At 35.3% G+C, this 10,354-nt stretch overlaps 1 pseudogene; it reads right to left on the bottom strand.

Annotated features, from left to right (window-relative positions):
- Nucleotides 1-1,884: 1,884 nt before the first annotated feature.
- Nucleotides 1,885-2,259, bottom strand: LOC103586566 (annotated as a pseudogene).
- Nucleotides 2,260-10,354: the final 8,095 nt, after the last annotated feature.

Below are 10,354 nucleotides of genomic sequence, written 5' to 3'. Positions count from 1 at the left end.
AGAAATGCATTTTAAGCTCAGAAATCCAAAAGCTTGTTTAATCGTTTTTCAAAACTTTATAGGAATTTCTATTTATTTTCAAATTGTCTATTAACTCCTTAATATGAATCAAAATCACTACATCTTCTATTCTGGTATTTGATTTATCTGCTTACCTCTAAGTTCGTGTCCCTCACATTTTTTTCTTTTGCAATATCCTTCACCTTTTTCCACCAGATAGTTTATTATCATTGTTAAATACACAGATTCTTAAACTGAATTATCTGGGTTATTTGGGTTCAAATCCTGGTTTTGTTGTTGAATATATATACACATATGCATCTGTGTGTACCTCTACTAGTCTGTCTCATGCTTTCATTCTCTTCATGGTGTCCCTTTGCCTATTTCAAAGATTTATTCTTGAAGTTGGATTGCTTAGCTTTTATTTTTACGTCTATGATCCATATCAAATTTGTTTTATACATATACATGGACTCAAGGTTGATTTCTTTTCTTATAGATACCTACTTGACCCAGCACCATTTAGCAAACATTCTTCTTTCCCCACTCAATTACGGTATAGGCTGTTATAAACCAAATTAGTGATTACCTTTGGGTCAGTTTCTGGACTATCTATTATGTCACATTTTAGAACTCCTGTCTTTTCATCAATACCATGCTGGTATTAATTTCTCTAGTTTTTAAGTAAATCTTGATATCTGGTAGTGTAAGTCTTCCAACCTTATGTTCTTCTTGATTATTGCCTTAGCTATTATAGATCATCTAGGCTTACTCAGGGCCCATTTCTATTGATTGATTGTTTTTCCTTGTGTATGGGCCACACTTCCTTCTTTCTTTGCATGTCATAATTCTTTTTGGAAACTGGATATTTCAAGTAATATAATTTACCAACTTTAAAAATGAGATTTGCTCTTATCATAGTGGTTATTGTTTACTTAGTAACTTTTCTGAATGAATTCTATAAAGTTTGCATCTTAATCACATATAGTAACTGAAGTCTCTGCTCAGTTAGCTCAGTGATCACCTACTGATTAGACAGAAATTTCCTTAAACATCTGGATCCAATAAATAACCCAGTCTTTGCTTAGAAGCTCTGTGTGTGTGTGTGTGTGTGTGTGTATTGGGGCACGCCTTCAACACTCTGTCTTAGCCTTTATTTCCTGCATGCACAGATCCTCAAGATCAATGGTGAGAGCATTCTCAGGTCTGTCCTCGGCATGCATATAGAGACCTATGCATGTGTGTGCTCTTCTAGATTGCCAGAAATATGTCAGAGTGTTGTAAAAGTCCCTATGGATATCTCATTACCCAGCTTTTCCTTTTTAAGCATTTTAGTTTAGTATTTTTTGCGGGGGAAGGGGGTTCTTTTTTGTTGCTCTGAGGATTTCTTTTAATAATCGTACTGATTTTATTACTTTTACTAAGCCATTTAATCTTTCTCTCACTCGATGCAAAGGAACAAAACATAATCTGAAGAAAAACATGTCCTTACTATTCGCAATAAAAAGGGTCTCCTTCATTCAGCAGGCATGGACATATTGTACAATAGGGATCACTTAATGGCTCAAGTGGATCATCTTACCATTTTGATTCTGATCCTCTGAATAGAATCTCATCCATATTTGGTGACTGGACTAACTCCATGGGAGCTGTGATAGACTGAACCATTCCTGTAGATCTTACAAAATAGGAAAAGACCCTATACAGGGAAATATAAAAATCAATCTTTCCATAAATTATACCTATAGACTCTTTTCTTTAGTAAAAGTGAAAAAAGGGGCCCTTTCTTGAGTACATTGATACAAGTATTATTGTGATCTAAAGACTGTTTAATTAATATTGTGTTATAATACTAAGGAGAAACACGACAAAATCCCTATCAGATTAAGAAACTTCCACAACTTGTCTCAATTTTTCAAATAATGGGGTAAGTTCCTTTTCTAGGCTGACAATTAGTCCTTTATTGGCATTGCCGCTCGCTATGAAACTCACCGCCAAAGGCAAATGATTACATTGAACCACCTGATAGGTGTCATAGTAACAAATGTTACTTTTATTTTTTGAAAGTCCAAGTTTGCTCCCTTGGTCTATTGCAAGGGCAAAATTAGATACAAAACCAGGTCTCAAAGTATGCTCTGGAGCATTGTCATTGGCCACTTTAACAACAGGTTCTCCACCTCTATCTGACACAGCAATAGCATGGGGCCCTTCAATAGTTGGTAACTTTTTATACAGGAATCACTTTAGGTCATCAGCCATGATGAACCCCTTCCTCCTATAGGATCAGTCTCCATGCCTGGGTTTCTGGACTGTTGGGTTCTCTCCACTGCCACTTAAGGGGCAGTTTGAAAGTGAACTTCCTGTGCAAGCCACCTCCACATGTTTCATGACCTCGTCGGTGACCCAGGAAGCACTTGCTCTGGACACCAGATAATATGGGATTTCTTCTTTTAAGCATTTGGTCAGCCTATTTGCCCCAATTGTTATCCACTTAATCAGGCAACTGCCAAGTTAAAATACAAGTCTGAAATTGATAAATACCAATGAAGAAAAGGCTTTTTTCACTGGATGCACTCCAAGTCAGGTCAAACACAAACAGCTTTGTAAAAGGGTTCTTCCACACTTACTGCTGGGAATCAGCATACAAAAAAAAAAAAAATTCTTTGAGAATGAAGATTTGAAAGAACTCCAGCAGTCTTCTGCTCTCTACAGTGAGTTCCAGGCTGCATTGGGAATACTGACTGTTATTTTTCAATGTTATCAAGGAGTTAGATAGTGGGAGAAGGGACTGGGGCAATTTTAAAAGCCACATTGGGGAAAGGACAATCTCTTCAATAAATGGTGCTGGGAAAACTGGATATCCATGTGTAGAAAATGAAACTAGACCCCTATCTCTCATCATATACAAAAATCAACTCAAAATGGATTAAAGACTTAAATGTAAGACCTAAAACTATAAAACTTCTAGAAGAAAACACAGCGGAAATGCTCTAGGACATAAAACTAGGCAAAGATTTTATTAATAAGACCTCAAAAGCACAGGCAACAAAAGCAAAACCAAACAAATGAGATTTTATCAAACTAAAAAGCCTCTACACAACCAAGGAAAAGATCAACGCAGTGAAAAGACCAGCTACAGAGTGGAAGAAAATATTTGCAAACTATGCATATGACATAAAGTTAATATCCAGAACATACAAGGAACTCAAACAAATCAGTAGTTAAAAAAAAAAAAAAAAAAAAAAAACCTGATTAAAAAATGGGCAAGGGCCCTCAACAGACATTTTTCAAAAGAAGACACACACAAATGGCCAACAGGTGTATGAAAAAATGCTCAACATCACTAATCATGAGGGAAATGCAAATCAAAACCACATTAAGATATCTTCTCACCCTGTCAGACTGGCCATTATTAAAAAGAAAGAAAATAACAAATGCTGGATGGTATGAAGAGAAAGGGAAACTCTTATAAATTGTTGATGGGATTGTAAATTAATACAGCCATTACAGAAAATAATATGAAGATTTTTCAAACAACTACTGGTAGAACTACCAATGATCCAGCAATCCCACTACTGAGTATATACCCCAGGGAATATAAAGCATCATGTCAAAAGGATACCAGCACTCCCATGTTTATTGCAGCTCTGTTCACAACAGGCAATATATGGAATCAACCTAAATGTCCATCAACAGATGATTAGATAAAGAAAAAGTGGTACATTTACACAATGGAACACTACTCAGCCATATGAAAGAATGAAATTCTGCCATTCACAGCAATATGGATGAGCTTGAAGAAAATTGTGTTAAGTGAAATAAGCTAGACACTGAAAGAGTAATATCAAATATTCTCACTCATATGTGGGACCTAAAAAAGAAAATAAAACAACAACAAAATATCAAATAAATAATAAGTTGAACTGCTAAAAAAAGAGACAAGAACTGGTTACTAGAGGCAGAAAAGGGGAGGGAGGAGCAGAAATAGTGAGGGGCTTGTTAATGGACACAAAATTACAGCTAGATAGTACAAATAAGTCCTATTGGTGCACAGTAGACCCAGAAATCTACAATTAACAATAATTTATTGCATGTTACAAATAAGTAGAAGAGAGATCAAATGTACACATCACAAAGTAATGATTAACATTTCTAATGATGAATATGCTAAACCTGAATAGATCAGCACACATCGTATACATGCATTGAAATATGTCTGTAACCCATTTATATATATATATATAGTGTTTCAATAAAAAAAAATTAAAAGCCACAAAGCTCACTATTCTTACTGAGAATCAATAACTTTTTTGAATAAACATTACTCAGGTTTCTGTAAGCCTTTGACTAATTTTCAGAGTTATGAAGAAATAAGTGCTGGCAATATTGTTGCTTTTATGTAGAATTCAACTTATGGAGGTCCTTTTTCCACCATTTTTGTTCGTGTCATTCTCAGTAATACTTTGAAGCTCTTGGTTAAAGAGCTCTTGAACACCTTTCATTTGATTTGTTTCTATGTATTTAACACTTTTTGTTGAAATTTTAAGTGGTATCTTTATATGATGTTCCTCTTGGTTATTTTGAGTATAAATAAAAATTGCTTTTTGTATATTAAACATGTATCCAGCCACCTTGACAAATTCAGTTAGACATTATGATGTCACAGAATTCTTAACAGGATCTTGGACTTTCATCTCTGCTGAGTGTTTAGAAAGCCACCAAACCCACTCACTCCACCTCCACAATGACAGAGAAGACTATAGGAGAAACTTGGACTTTCATCCATTGGTAACCAAACACCTCCCCCTCATCCCTGCTGGAGGGATATTCAGTCATAATAAGGCCAACCACTGCAGTGACCAGTCTCTGGACACTCAAAGAGCTGGTAAAATATTATTTCTGGGTGTGTCTGTGAGCATTTGAATCAGTAGATTGAATAAAAAGATCCACTTTCACCAATGTGGGTGGGTATCATCCAATCCACTGAGAGCCCTGATAGAACAAAAACAAACAAACAAAAAAAGGGAGTAATTTCTCTCCTTGAGCTGATTTATCCATCTTCTCCTGCTTTTGGACATCCTGGTTCTCAGGCCTTCAAACTCAGACTGAATTACACCATCAGCCTTCCTGGTTCTTAAGGTTGCAGATGTGTAAACCAATCCCTTTTATAAAACTATTTATATCTTATTAGTTCTCTTTCACTGGAGAGCCCTGACTAGTACACCCTTTTATGGTAAATACTCTAAGAAAAATAGGAATATAGGGAACTTTCTCAATTTGATAAAAAGCATTACAAAAACTGACAGCCAGCATTACACTTAATGATAAAATACTGAATGATATCCCTCTAATTTCAGGGACAGTGTAAGGAAGTCTGCTGTCACAACAGTTATTTGACACATTAAGAGAAGTTCTATCCTGCAGTAATACAAGAGAAGTAAACAAAAGGCACACAGATGGAAAGAAAAACTAAAGCTGTCCCTATTTACAGATAACATAATGATCTACATAAAAAATCCCAAGGAATCTACAAAGAAAAAAATACTCCTAGATTAGTGAGTTAGCAAGGACATAGTATATATTGCCAATATACAAACATTAATTTAATTTCAGTATACTAGCAGTGACCCCAGGCAAAATAAAATTAAAAATACAATGATATTTACATTCACTCAAATGAAGTAAATAAGAATACTTCAAGAAGTTTGTAGAAAAATAGAATTAAAATATAATACAAATATTTCCAGAAGCTTTTGAAATAACTTCATATGTACATGTAAGTCTATTACAACATGTACAATATTTGTTTGCCAAAAACTAAAAAGCATTAATGTCAGCAATCAAAGAAAATCAAAGTAAATGGATAGACATACCATGACCACGGATGGGAAGACAAATAGTATAGATGTCAATTTTTGCCAAATTGATTTATATGTGTAACGCAATCCTATCAAAATCCCAGATAGTTTATTTTGGACAAAATTAAGTTTACTATAAAATTTTATGGAAAAAATAAAAAAATTAAAAGAGCTAAAATAATTTTTATAGGAGATAAAAGTGAAAGGAAGCACTCTACTAGATTTCAACACTTATGTAGCTGTGGTAATCAAGACTGCATGGTAATGGGGAAGAGATAGGCACATAGGTAAATGATAAAGGATGAAGAACCAAGAGATAACACCACAAAAGTATGTCCAGTTGATTACTCAAAAAAGTTGCTCAGAGAATTTAATGAAGGAAGAATAATCTTTTTAAAAAATGATGCTAGAGCTACTGGCTATACATAGATTTTTTTAAAAAATGAAGATTGAGCCAGCCAAGTGTGCACTGACCAGAGAGGCACCCCACTGGAGAGGCTCAATATCTGCAGAGACCACACGCCTCGTGGTGCCAGCACACGACTGAGCAGGTAGGCCTCACTGCTGCCGGACCCCATCCACAGCCCGGCCGAGTGCATGCCAACCAGAGAGATACCTCCCCAGAGAGGCCCAATATCTGAGGCAACCACACACCTGAGGCACCAGCAGGCTACTGAGCAGAAACGGAGGCAGCTGTGCCAAATTGGCAGCTCCAGCAGGATCCTAGCCAGACAATAGTGTCAAAAAAGTGAACCATGAAATCCCTTGCCACAATGACTAAACATCAAAGGAAAGATACCAGAAATATGAAAAATCAATAAAGTACACCTCCAAAGGGTAACAACTTTCAAGCTCTAGATCCTATAGAGCAAGAAGCCCATGAAATGTCTTACAAGGAATTTCGAGTGATAATTCTAAGGGAACTAAATGAGATACAAGAAAACTCAGCTAGGCAACACGATGAAACAAGGAAAAGTACACAGGACCTGAAGAAAGAAATGTACAAGGATATCAATGCCCTAAGAGAGAATGTAGCAAAGCTTGCCAAGCTGTAGAATTCATTCAATGAAATAAAAATCACAACCGTTTAACCAGCAAGCTTGCAGAAGCAGAAGAGAGAACCTCTTACCTTGAAGATGGGCTGTTTCAAATTACACAGGCAGACAAAAAAAAAAAAAAAAAAAAAAAATTTAAAACATTGAAGAAAAACTAAGGGAGATATCAGACAACCTTAAGCGCTCAAATATCCAAGTCATGGGTATTCCAGAAGGGGAGGAAAAAGGAGATTGCATTGAAAACATATTCAACAAAATAGTGGCAGAAAACTTCCCAGATATAGGAAAAGACACATATCTTCAGATTCAGGAAGCTCAAAGATCCCCAAACATATTCAACCCAAAAGGTCTTCTCCAAGACATGTTATAGTCAAATTGGCAAAACTCAAAGACAAAGAGAGAATCTTATAAGCTGAAAGAGAGAAGCATCAAATCACCTATAAGGGAGCCCCAATCAGACTAACATCAGACTTTTCATCACAAACCCTAACAGCCAGAAAGGAATGGGATGACATATTCAAAGTACTAAAAGAAAGAGATTGCCAGCCAAGAATACTCTACCCCGCAATGCTATCCTTCTGAAATGAAAAGCAAATAGTGTATTTCTCAGACAAACAAAAACTGAGGGAGTTCACTACCACACAGCCACCCTTACAGGAAATTCTCAATGGAGTACTGGGTTTGGTACCTGAAAAATAACTACCACTGCCATAAAAACTCAAGAAAAATCAAAACCCACTAGTAAATTAAAAATGCCACCAATGAACAGAAATTTTTTTTTAAAAAGTTTATCTACCACCCAAGGCACCATCAAATACAGAAGACAAACAGTAAATCAGAAAGAAAGGAACAAAAGACACTTAAGACATCCAAACAAAAATCATTAAAATGCTAGGATTAAATCAACACCTTTCAATAACAACTCTTAATTTAAAAGCATTAAATTCCCCAATCAAAAGACACAGACTGGCTGACTGGATTAAAAAGGAGGACCCAACTATACGCTGCCTTCAAGAGACCCACCTCAACTATAAAGACTCACATAGACTAAGAGTGAAAGGATGGGAAAAGATTTACCATGCAAACAGAAAAGAAAAACGAGCTGGAGTAACTATTAATATATCTGAGAAAATAGACTTTAAAATAAAAACCATAAAAAGAGATAATGAGGTCTACTACATAATGATAAAAGGATTCATCAATCAAGAAGACAGAACAATCATAACTATATACGTACCCAATGTTGGAGGAGCCAGATTTATAAAGAAAACTCTATTAGACCTAAAGAAGAAAATAGTCACCAATACCATGATATCAGGGGACCTGAACACCCCACTATCAGTATTGGACAGATCATCTAGGCAAAGAATCAGCAGAGAAACACAAGATCTAAACAAGACTCAAGACCAATTGGACTTCGCAGATATCTACAGAACATTCCATCCAACAACCTCAGAATACTAATTCTCATCAGCACATGGATCATTCTCCAGCATAGATCACATGTTAGGTCACAAATATAGTCTCAACAAATTTTTAAAAATTGGATTTATTCCATGTATTTTTTCAGACCACAATGGATTAAAATTAGAAATCAATAACAAACGAAATTCTGGAAACTATAAAAACACATGGAAATTAAATAGCATTCTACTTAATAACATCTGGGTCCAATAAGAAATCAAACAGGAAATCAAAAAATCTATTGAAACTAATGAAAACCATGATACATCATACCAAAACCTGTGGGATACTGCAAAAGCAGTACTAAGGGAGAAATATATCACATTAAATGCTTACTTAAGAAGAATGGAAAGATGGCAAGTGAACAACCTAATTCTTCACCTTAAAGCACTAGAAAAACAAAAACAATCCAAACCCAAAGTTAGCAGACAGACAGAAATCATTAAGATCAGAGCAGAACATAAAGAAACTGAAATCCAAAAGTTCAATGAATCAAAAAGTTGCTTTTTGAAAAGATAAATAAAATTGACAAACCGTTAGCATGGCTAACTAAAAAAAGAAGAGAGAATACCCAAATAACAAAAATTAGAAATGAAAAAGATATTACAACTGATACCTCTGAAATATAAGGAATCTTTCAAGACTACTGTAAACAACAATATGCCAACAAATTTGAAAATATGGAGAAAATGGATAAATTTATGGGCACACACAAACTACCAAAACTGAGCCAAGATGATGTAGAAAATCTGAACAGACCAATAACAATAAAGGATATTGAAGCTGTTATCAGAAGGCGCCCAACAAAGAAAAGCCCAGGACCAGATGGATTCACAGTAGAATTCTACCAAACATTCAAAGAGGAATTGACACCAATTCTCTACAAACTATTCCAGAAGATTGAAATGGGGCAAATCTCCCAAACTCATTCTATGAAGCAATCATCACCCTGATACCAAAATCAGGTAAAGATACGAATAAAATAGAAAATTACAGGCCAATATCCTTGATGAATATAGATGCAAAAATCCTCCATAAAATACTGGCTAACAGAATACAGCAACTAATATGCAAAATTATACACCATGATCAAGTGGGATTCATCCCAGGGATGCAAGTTTGGTTCAACATATGCAAATCAATAAATGTGATACACCATATCAGTAAAATCAAACACAAAGACCCTATGATCATCTGTACAAATGCTGAAAAACTATTTGATAAAATTCAACACTCGTTCAAGATAAAGACTGCACAAGTTAGTTATAGATGGAAAGTATCTCAACATAATTAAAGCCATATATGATAAACCCACTCCTAATATCATCCTGAATGGGGAAAAGTTGAAAGCTTTTCCTTTAAGAACAGGAACTGGACAAGGATGCCCACTCTCACCACTCCTGTTCAACATAGTGTTGGAAGTATTAGCCAGAGCAATCAGAGAAGAGAAGGAAATAAAGGGCATCCAGATTGGAAAAGATGAAGTCAAACTGTCCCTGTTTGCAGATGACATGATCCTATATATCGAACAGCCTAAAGCCTCTACCAAAAAACTCTTGGAGTTGATAAATGATTTCAGCAAAGTTGCAGGAAACAAAAGCAACACACAAAAATCAGTAGCATTTCTATTCTCCAATAGTGAACATGTAGAAAGAGAAATCAAGAAAGCTTGCCCATTTACTATGACAACTAAAAAAAATAAAACACTTAGGAATAGAGATAACCAAGGATGTGAAAAATATCTAAGATGAGAACTACAAACCACTGGTGAGAGAAATTAAAGTGGACACAAGAAGATGGAAAGATATCCCATGCTCTTGGATTGGAAGAATCAACATTGTGAAAATGTCCATACTACCCAAAGTGATATACAAATTCATTCCCATCAAAATTCCAAATGACATTTTTCTCAGAAATGGAAAAAACTATCCAGACATTTATACAGAATAATAAAAGACCACGCATAGCCAAAGCAAT

This window comes from Galeopterus variegatus, unplaced genomic scaffold (assembly GCF_000696425.1).
Source record: "Galeopterus variegatus unplaced genomic scaffold, G_variegatus-3.0.2 Scaffold352, whole genome shotgun sequence".
Taxonomy (NCBI): Eukaryota; Metazoa; Chordata; class Mammalia; order Dermoptera; family Cynocephalidae; genus Galeopterus; species Galeopterus variegatus.
This window is presented reverse-complemented; position numbering and strand designations above follow the sequence as displayed.